Here is a 9,213-nt window from a genome sequence, read left to right on the forward strand (position 1 = left end):
TAGCCTGATGCTAACATGGGTCCCGGAACACGTATGTATCGCGGGTAACGAGACCTCTGACTCCTTAGCTAAGATGGGCTCTGAGGCCAACTTCTTTGGCCCAGAGCCCGCTTTGCCCCTCCCCTCTGCGACCATCACGGCCACGGTTAGCAAATGGGTAACTTCTACCCATAAGCGATCTTGGCAGGCTGAGAGAGGCTGCAGATGGACAAAACTGATGTTACCGGTCATGTCCAATCGACTGTCGCAAACCCTTCTGTCATTAAGCAGAGGGGAGTGCAGACGGCTGGTTGGACTGATGACGGGCCACTTTCTGTGGGCAAAGCACATGGAAAGGTTGGGCATCTCAGACAGTGTACTCTGCCCAGCTTGTGAAGAGGAGGATGGGACGGCGGACCACTTTCTGTGTGTCTGCCCCGCCTTCGCTCGAATCAGGTTTGAGGTCTTTGGCACTGATGTGTTAAGAAGCGACCATCTTGGCTCCTTGGCACCACAAGATCTACTCAGATTTCTTCGGAGATCGGGTAGATTTAAAGAAAATTAAAAAGGAATCCAAGTGTAGTACAATGGACTCAATTAATGTCTGAGTGCTGAACTTGCTAGTTGTCCCGACAAAAAAAAAAAAATACAAAAAAAAAAAAAGACCGGGGCTTTTTCCTGTAAGAACAAAGACGGCGATCTGGTGAATGACGTACAGAACAGTCTTAAATTATGGAGGGAACACTATTCGAACCTGTTAAACAGTGACAGCTGCGCATGTCACACAGAATGTGAAGATCCCGATACCCCAATCGTTGACGACGGAATTGTCGTTCCGTTACCCGACCATGACGAGGTGAGAATAGCAATATCGCGGCTAAGGAGCAACAAAGCCGCGGGCGCCGACGGACTGCCGGCTGAACTATTCAAAAATAGCGGCGAGGAGCTGGTAAGGTGCATGCATCAGCTCCTATGCAAAATATGGCCGGATGAAAGCATGCCTGCCGATTGGAATTTAAGTGTGCTCTGCCCAATCCATAAGAAGGCCGATCCTGCAATTTTTGCCAATTACCGCGGGATTAGTCTTCTAAATATCGACTCTAAGGTTCTAGCGAGGGTATTTTGTGAAGGGCTGAAGCCCACCGTCAACCAACTGATTGGACCTTATCAGTGTGGCTTCAGACCTGGAAAGTCTACCATCGACCAAATATTCACAATACGCCAAATCTTGGAAAAGACCCACGAAAGGAGAATCGACACACACCATCTTTTCGTCGACTTCACAGCTGCATTCGACAGTACGGAAAGGAGTTATCTGTATGCCGCGATGTCTGAATTTGGTATCCCCGCAAAACTAATACGGCTATGTAAGATGACGTTGTTCAACACCAGCACCGCCGTCAGAATTGGGAAGGACCTCTCCGAGCCGTTTGATACCAAACGAGGTTTCAGAGAGGGTGACTCGCTGTCGTGCGACTTCTTTAACCTGATGTTGGAGAGCATCGTACGAGCCGAAGAACTTAAGCGCTTAGGCACAATATTTTATAAGAGCGTACAATTGTTGGCGTATGCCGATGATATCGATATCGCAGTCGCGTATCGGCACCCGCGTCACTGTAGACAGTTATAATTTCGAGGTTGTAAAAGACTTCGTTTATTTAGGAACGAGCATTAACACCGATAACAAATTCAGTCTTGAAATCCAACATAAAATCTCTTTTGCCAACAACTGCTACTTTGGACTGAGAAGGCAACTGAGCAGAAAAGTCCTCTCTCGACGAACAAAACTAACACTCTACAAGACTCTCATCATGCCCGTCCTAACGTAAGGCGCAGAAGCTTGGACGATGACAACATCCGTTGAAGCGACGCTTGGAGTGTTTGAGAGAAAGGTTCTGCGTAAGATTTTTGGACCTTTGCACGTTGGCAACGGCGAATGTCGCAGACGATGGAACGATGAGCTGTATGAGCTTTACGACGACATAGACATAGCGCAGCGAATAAAGATCCAGCGGCTTCGTTGGCTGGGTCATGTCGTCCGAATGGATACAAACGCTCCGGCTTTGAAAGTGTTCGATGCGGTACAGGTTGGTGGTAGCAGAGGAAGAGGAAGGCCTCCTCTGCGTTGGAAAGATCAGGTGGAGAAGGACTTGGCTTCACTTGGTGTGTCCAATTGGCGCCAATTAGCACGAGAAAGAAACGACTGGCGCGCTTTGTTAAGCTCGGCCAAAATCGCGTAAGCGGTTATCGCGCCAATTAAGAAGAAGAAGACAAACAGATAGGAAAGGAAAACATAATCCATTTTGCTCGTTTTTAGCAAAATAACAATGTAATAATATGATATTATATACGGATAATCTTTATTTTTTTGCGTTTCAATATAACTCCTCCAAATAAATATTTTGAATAACAATGTATGATAGAAACAAAGAAATATGTAAACAAAGCGAATTCGCATTGGCACAAATTTTTGATAAAAGTCCCAAGGCGAATTAATCAGCTCTTCTAATGATACTACCTTGTATAGATATGCCTTGGGCAACATTGTGTAGATACCACCCAACACATATGCACACAAACCGATGTATTGTGTAAATATGTAACTAAAAGAACGAAGTTGTTCTCTACGGGATGAGTTTAGCTCAATTTTGTACTCTCTTGGGGCTGTGGTAAGAGACTACGATACGTCACTGTTTGCAGCATTGGGAGTAGGAGTTTCAGTTGAAAGCAAGTTATCGTATGCCGCTTTGGCTTTTCCTCAATTTGCTTTCAACTCCTCCTGTTGGACCCGCAGTGAAAATTTTGAATGGTCACCTGACGGTGTGCCATTGAAATCGGATTCGAATTCCGTCACGGCGTCGACTATACGAATATATGTATCCATATTGTACGTATGGGATACGATCGAAAAATTTGCGTGCTATTAACCCTAGAAGGGTACGGTTAAATTGTAGGCGCTTATAGGTACCGATGAGTAAATTTTACTCACTTCAGAATTTTTACCTTATTATCTGATTTATTTTGTAAAATAGTAGTTTTAAATGAAAAAAATTTAAAGCCAGCACATAATATAAGTGTAATTTTTTATTAAAATATGTAAAATAAGCAAAAATAATACTTTATTATTGATTTTTGACGATTATGAATACATAAAAATTGATTTTCAAGCACATTCAGGGCACTTTTTTTGTGCATGTTCACCGCAAATAGCTAATCCACAATTGCAATAAGTGGTGGTGTATCTAAGTTTGGTATAACTACAAAAATTACAGTACTTTCTTGGCCCCTTTTGGTCTTCTCCGGCACTATGGGCCTCTTGGCTTGCGCCTACAATGTTCTGAATGGATTTTTTCAACGCCAGGCTTATGTTTGTATTAGTTGCTAATCTTTTACTTTGAAATCCTTCCGTTAACTCCTTGTGTAGAGATAACATAAAATTAAGTCGGGATTCTGGCTTTTGCCCACGGCTACACATGTTGTGCGCGTAAATGATGTATGCGTTTATTGCAGCTATGTTCATCATATTTTGGAAAAATGCTAGAGGCCACCTTCTGGTTTTCCTGCCATGGCTAATGTTTTGGCACATCTGGTCAAAACTGTCAACTCCTCCTTTTGTTGAGTTGTACACATGCACTATTTCTGGTTTTCCAGTGGTCTCATGAATACTACCCGTACTGTGCATACTAGACGCCAATAATACAAGTTTATTATTATTAGACTTGTATGATACAACTGTCAAATCCTCATGAAATATAAACAATGAAGTGGATGCGGCTCGAAACTTTATATCTGTAGCTTCAATAGGCAATTGTGGTTTATTTTTTTTTATTGTGCCAACAGTTGTTATTTTGTATTCATGACGGAGACGTTGAATCAGTGGTACACTCGTAAACCAATTGTCTATCGTGACATTTCGATTCGTGCCCTTTACATTTTTCAGCAGTTCAAGAACATAATATTCCCCAGCAGCCATTGCAGGAGGAACACTTCCTTTTCCAAGGTAAACAATGGCATCCAACATATACTTTGTTCCGCTATCACAAGACATGACAATTTTGATGCCATACTTGTTGGGTTTAGAGGGAATATACATCCTAAATGGACATTTGCCTCTAAATCCAACTAGTTGCTCATCAATGGTTATATAGCTTCCAGCCTTATAGTTCACTCTGCAATTGTTTAGAAGTTTGTCCCAGATAGAAGAAACTGGAGCTAGTTTGGTCAATTCTCTTCTAGCAGTTCTTGTTTCTTTGTCATCGAACCTTAGACAATTTAGGATAAATTTGAACCTTCTCTCAGGCATGGTTGCCTTGTACCTTTCCCCACAGTAGGTAGTGTCAAACATCATATGTGTTGTCAAGTGATTATCCTTGAGAGCAGCGGTCAAGACTAACAAACCAAGAAATGCTTCAAGTTCGTCCATTTCCAAATTTGACAAAACCGCGTGAGATTTATCGTTATAGTTCTCCCTTTGAATGTTTATTTCTTTATTTGTATAAACCAAAATCTCTTCCAATATGTCTGCGGTAAAAAACAGTTTGAAGCAGCTGGCAGGACACAACGAATTTTTTGCATTTGCTGTTGGGCCAGGGCGAATGTGAACAATATTTTTTGAGGGAGTTTTTTGACCTGGCACAGCAACAGGTTCCTTACTCCAAATAAAATTTCCATCTTTTCCGATCAGATTGTTGGTACTAGGTGTAATAATTGTAATTACCTCTTCTGTTTCACGAATTTCTTGGGCAGCTGATCTTTCATTTCTTTTCCCCTCAATAAGTTTCTGTTTTTTACGTTTGCTGCTTCCAGGTGTTTCCTCCCTTTCTTCCTTTTCAGCTTCTTCTGCATTTATGATTCCGTGTATCAAATTTTCTTCGACATCATTTAATTCTTCCAGTTCTGGTTGATACTCCGGATCTGCAACACTGCCCCAAGAATCCTCATCAAAGTTACAAAGCTCCAACTCCAAATTGTCTTCTTCCTCAGATTCTAGTTCAAGTATTGCATCCAAAATATTTTGTTCTGATAGCCCGCGACCTGCCATTTGTATGCTCTGTAGTTTTCTTTACGGTAGCATAATACAAAACATAAACATAGTTGTCATAATTCAGCATAAAATATATTTTTTAGACACGTAGTAAGTTACTGAGAAATAAATCTGACTCACACAATTTAGTACGTAAAGGGTACCGATGAGTAAATTTTACTCACTAACTTTTTTTAAATTGTCCACAAGCGCGATAAATCAAACAACTCCATTCAATGCTTGCGGCAGCCGACTAATGACAGAGTGGGTCAAGCACTGCTAGTGGCTTGACTTTCAGTGTGGCCAACCTGCAGATTTACGAACAAATCTATTCCTTATGTGAGTAAATTTTACTCACAGTACCTTTCTAGGGTTAATAGAAATTGCTCCTTCACGAAATGGAGACAAATTTAAACGAAAATCAAGCCCGAATGCACAACCGAGTTTAAAAGTACAAATATTTGATATGATATATTATTTAAATATATACAGCGCACGCTCGATAGCGTGACCTAATTCAAACCAAAGCAGTTCACGTTAACAAAAGTGTTAACGTTTTGGAATGCCCAAAAAGACACACACATTTAAATTCACAATTTATTCTGGTTTTCGTTACATATTAATTGAAAATTAAGTCATACGATGGTTTTATTTAAAAAAATGAGTCATCTTTTTTTGTATCTTCTGTTTTTCTAAAACTTGAAGCACAGCTTTCTCCCTTAACCGTCTTAGCACATTCATATCATTTTGATCCACGTCTTCATGACCAGCCCATATTAACGCCTTATTGAAAATTTCAACTGCTTCAGTCGGCTTAATTTTCTCCAGTTGCTTTGATACGCTGTCATCTTCGCATTCGTCCTCTTGTTGATGATCGTCAACTGCATTGCCCTCCTCGATATCCTCGTTCCATTCATGAGTGGCTGGTAACGTGAATTCAATCTGAAATTTTTAATAAAAAAAAGTTTTTTCAATAACCCACATACATATCTTTGAGCATATCTGCGAACACGAACGAACCTCAGAATTTAAACTACTAAGGAGATTGACCGTGTTGCTCATCAAGGTGCGAAGTTCAGCTCCCCATTTTTTTTAAAACCGCCAACGGAAAATTATCTGCGGGATCATCATTGCTTACCGCAAAAATACTGTTCCAGGAATTAGCTAATGTTGCTTCATCAACACGAAACCAAGCCGCATCCAAAAGATTTATAGCTGTTTTTAAGTTCATTTTTTTCAACGACTCGAGCAAATCAGACTTTTTCGCTGCTACTGAAGCTAGAACGTTGTTTCTGTAATGCAACTTAGTGATTTTTATTGCATTCTGATGCATCGGTTGAATGTAGGGGAGGAACGTTTGGTGGCATAAACATTGCCGAAATTTGCCCATTCTCCGTTGTCAGTTCAGCTTCATTTGGGTGAGAAGGAGCGTTGTCGATTAGGAGGAGAGCTTTAATTGGTAAGGCTTTCTCCTTTAAAAACGATGTAACCTTAAAAAACAACCAGTTAACCTTAAAAATCGGACAAAACTTAAAAGGAATATTCACCTGTGGAACAAGTGACTCATGAAACCATTGTTTGAAAATAGCCGACGTCATCCAGGCGGATTTCGAGCTCTTATAGTCGGTGGGACACCGAAAATTTTTAAAGCAGCGCGGATTCTTCGCCTTTCCAATTACCAATAGCTTAAGCTTGTGGGATCCAGTGGCGTTTGAACAGCATAAAAACGCGATTCGCTGCATCTTGGACTTTACCAGGGGGGCTCTCTTCCCCAAACTTGACGCGAACGTTTTCTCTGGCAAAAGTCTCCAGAATAACCCCGACTCATTAGCATTATGTAACTGGTCATTGCACAACTCCAATTCGGCCATATTAGCTTTAAGTTTTTCTTTCAAAAAATCCACTAGCTGAGGTTGCGAAGACAGTTTTTCGCCTGATATTTTAAGAAGACGAATACCGTACCTCTTCTTGAATCCTTGGAGCCATCCATCACTAGCGAAGAAGTTTGCTTCATTTTCTTTATATTTTGCATGCAGTGTTTTTGCCTTTTCTTTCAACATTAGAGCACTTACTGGCCAGTTTTTATCTCGCATTCGGATAAACCAACGATAAAGAGCTCTCTACATTTTGGGCAACTCTGAAGAACGCAGTGTTTTTCTATTTCCAGGTCCACAATACGTGTTGTTTACGCATTTTAAAATCACTTGCTTTTACGCTTTAATGTTACAAATTGTTGATTTAGCAACATTATATTTCTTTGCTAAAATCGTCACAGATGAGCCTTTTTTTAAAAAGCGGAGAATTTTGGCCTTTTGTTTTAATGTCAAGCACACGGGTTTTTTAGAACTCATTTCCACCAGAAAGCATAAGACGAAACACTCTTTGCAAAACCAAAACATATACTGTATATGGTATATTTATTTATTTTTTGTTTAATAATTTATTAAGTTTATATAAACGAGTTTCGCCACCCAAAGTGTAAAAAGTGTACATGAATTTATATATACCGGTAGCAACAATGCGCTGGGATCTATTTTGTATTAATGCAGCGTTGTTTGTAGTTGTGTATTCAACTTCATAAAGGGAATGTACAAATGTATAAATAGAAAAACTAAACGGAATAAGAAAAATTAAAGAAGTTCCCAGCAACGCCCCATTAGTTTGTTTAGTTTTAAATAGCTGCCGCGCGACTTAAGTTGTCGTTTCCTAATTTGCAATAAAAAAACAAAATTTAAGGTTGTTCTTTTATTTAATTACTAAATTCGATTTGACCGGAGAAACAAGACTGACTTAAAACTATTTACATTTTGTGCTTTTTTGCTTGTAATTCAACATTACATTTTCGTAATGGGGATGGAAATGCAATAAATACCAATTTTACAATTTTTTAATTTCTTCTTTCAAAGTTAATTTTTTAAACAGTTGCAATTCTTGGCATCGCGACCGATAAATAGTAAATGCGAATTTGACAATATTTGTTACAATTTATTATTTTCTTTTTTCTTCGTAAAGTTAATTTTTGAAACGGTTGCAATTCTTGGAGTTGCGACCGATAAATAGCATTCAAATATTATCTTTTCTCTATTTTTGCTATACATTCTTCAATTGGATCATTCTTAATGTATGTGGAATTGCGACCGATAAATAGCTTTCCAGAATATTGCATTTTCGTTATTGGGACGTTAGTTCAATAAATGCGAATTTGACAATATTTGTTAGAATTTATTATTTTCGTTTTTCTTCTTAAAGTTAATTTTTGAAACGGTTGCAATTCTTGGAGTTGCGACGGATAAATATCATTCAAATATTATCTTTTCTCTATTTTTGCTATAAATTCTTCAATTGGATCATTCTTAATGTATGTGTGTGCGTTTGTATATGTAACTCGCGCACTTATATTTTTATTTATTTTTTTGTTTGCGGACAGACGGAATCGTTGAACTATTTATTACTTTTTTTTCACCAAAAAAAGAAGTGTGTCCAATAAAAGGCCAAGTACCTGGTAGTGCTGAAACAGAAAATGCTTTCGTCCACTGCTTTTTTGGTTTGATAGTCGACACCTGTAATGCTAAGCCTTTGCTCATGGTTGGTCCTTGAGTGCTAACGCTGGTCAAAATGCTTTGTTAATTTAAATAAATGCAAATGTTAATTTAAATAAACCCGGCTCGAAGGACCATGTAATCATCGGATGGCGACACAGATGTAGTGATTAAATGTGGTTCCTCCACGGTCACTCCGATGATATTTTTATGGAAAGAAGAAAGTGTATTAGAGTTTTGTTGATATCATATTTATTTGTATTTCGATACACATTGATGATATATACAATAATACAATAAATTGATAAAAGTCTTAACTAACGCTGGTCGACACGTCCTGTACTTGTCATCTGGTATTTGGAAGTGATTCTGAACTGAGATTTTCAAACGAAAGTATCCTCGCCGAGCAGCGTTTAACACAGTTAACGTTTTAACTGTTCGGCGGGGAAATGCCGAGGTCAACGCACATAGGTAGATTTTGAAGATATATCGGTTAAAATAAAAAAGTATATGTATTACACTGTGTAACACTGAAAAATACCTTAGCAGTAAAGCTCCTTTCCCTGTAGTATGACAAGAACTCTCATCACTTGTTTGTATCTTATTGTGGGCTACACATTGACTTTATAGTTACAACAAATCTTGACCTTTCCCAAAGTAAAAATAGAGCCC

This window comes from Anastrepha obliqua, unplaced genomic scaffold (genome assembly GCF_027943255.1).
Source record: "Anastrepha obliqua isolate idAnaObli1 unplaced genomic scaffold, idAnaObli1_1.0 ptg000020l, whole genome shotgun sequence".
Taxonomy (NCBI): domain Eukaryota; kingdom Metazoa; phylum Arthropoda; class Insecta; order Diptera; family Tephritidae; genus Anastrepha; species Anastrepha obliqua.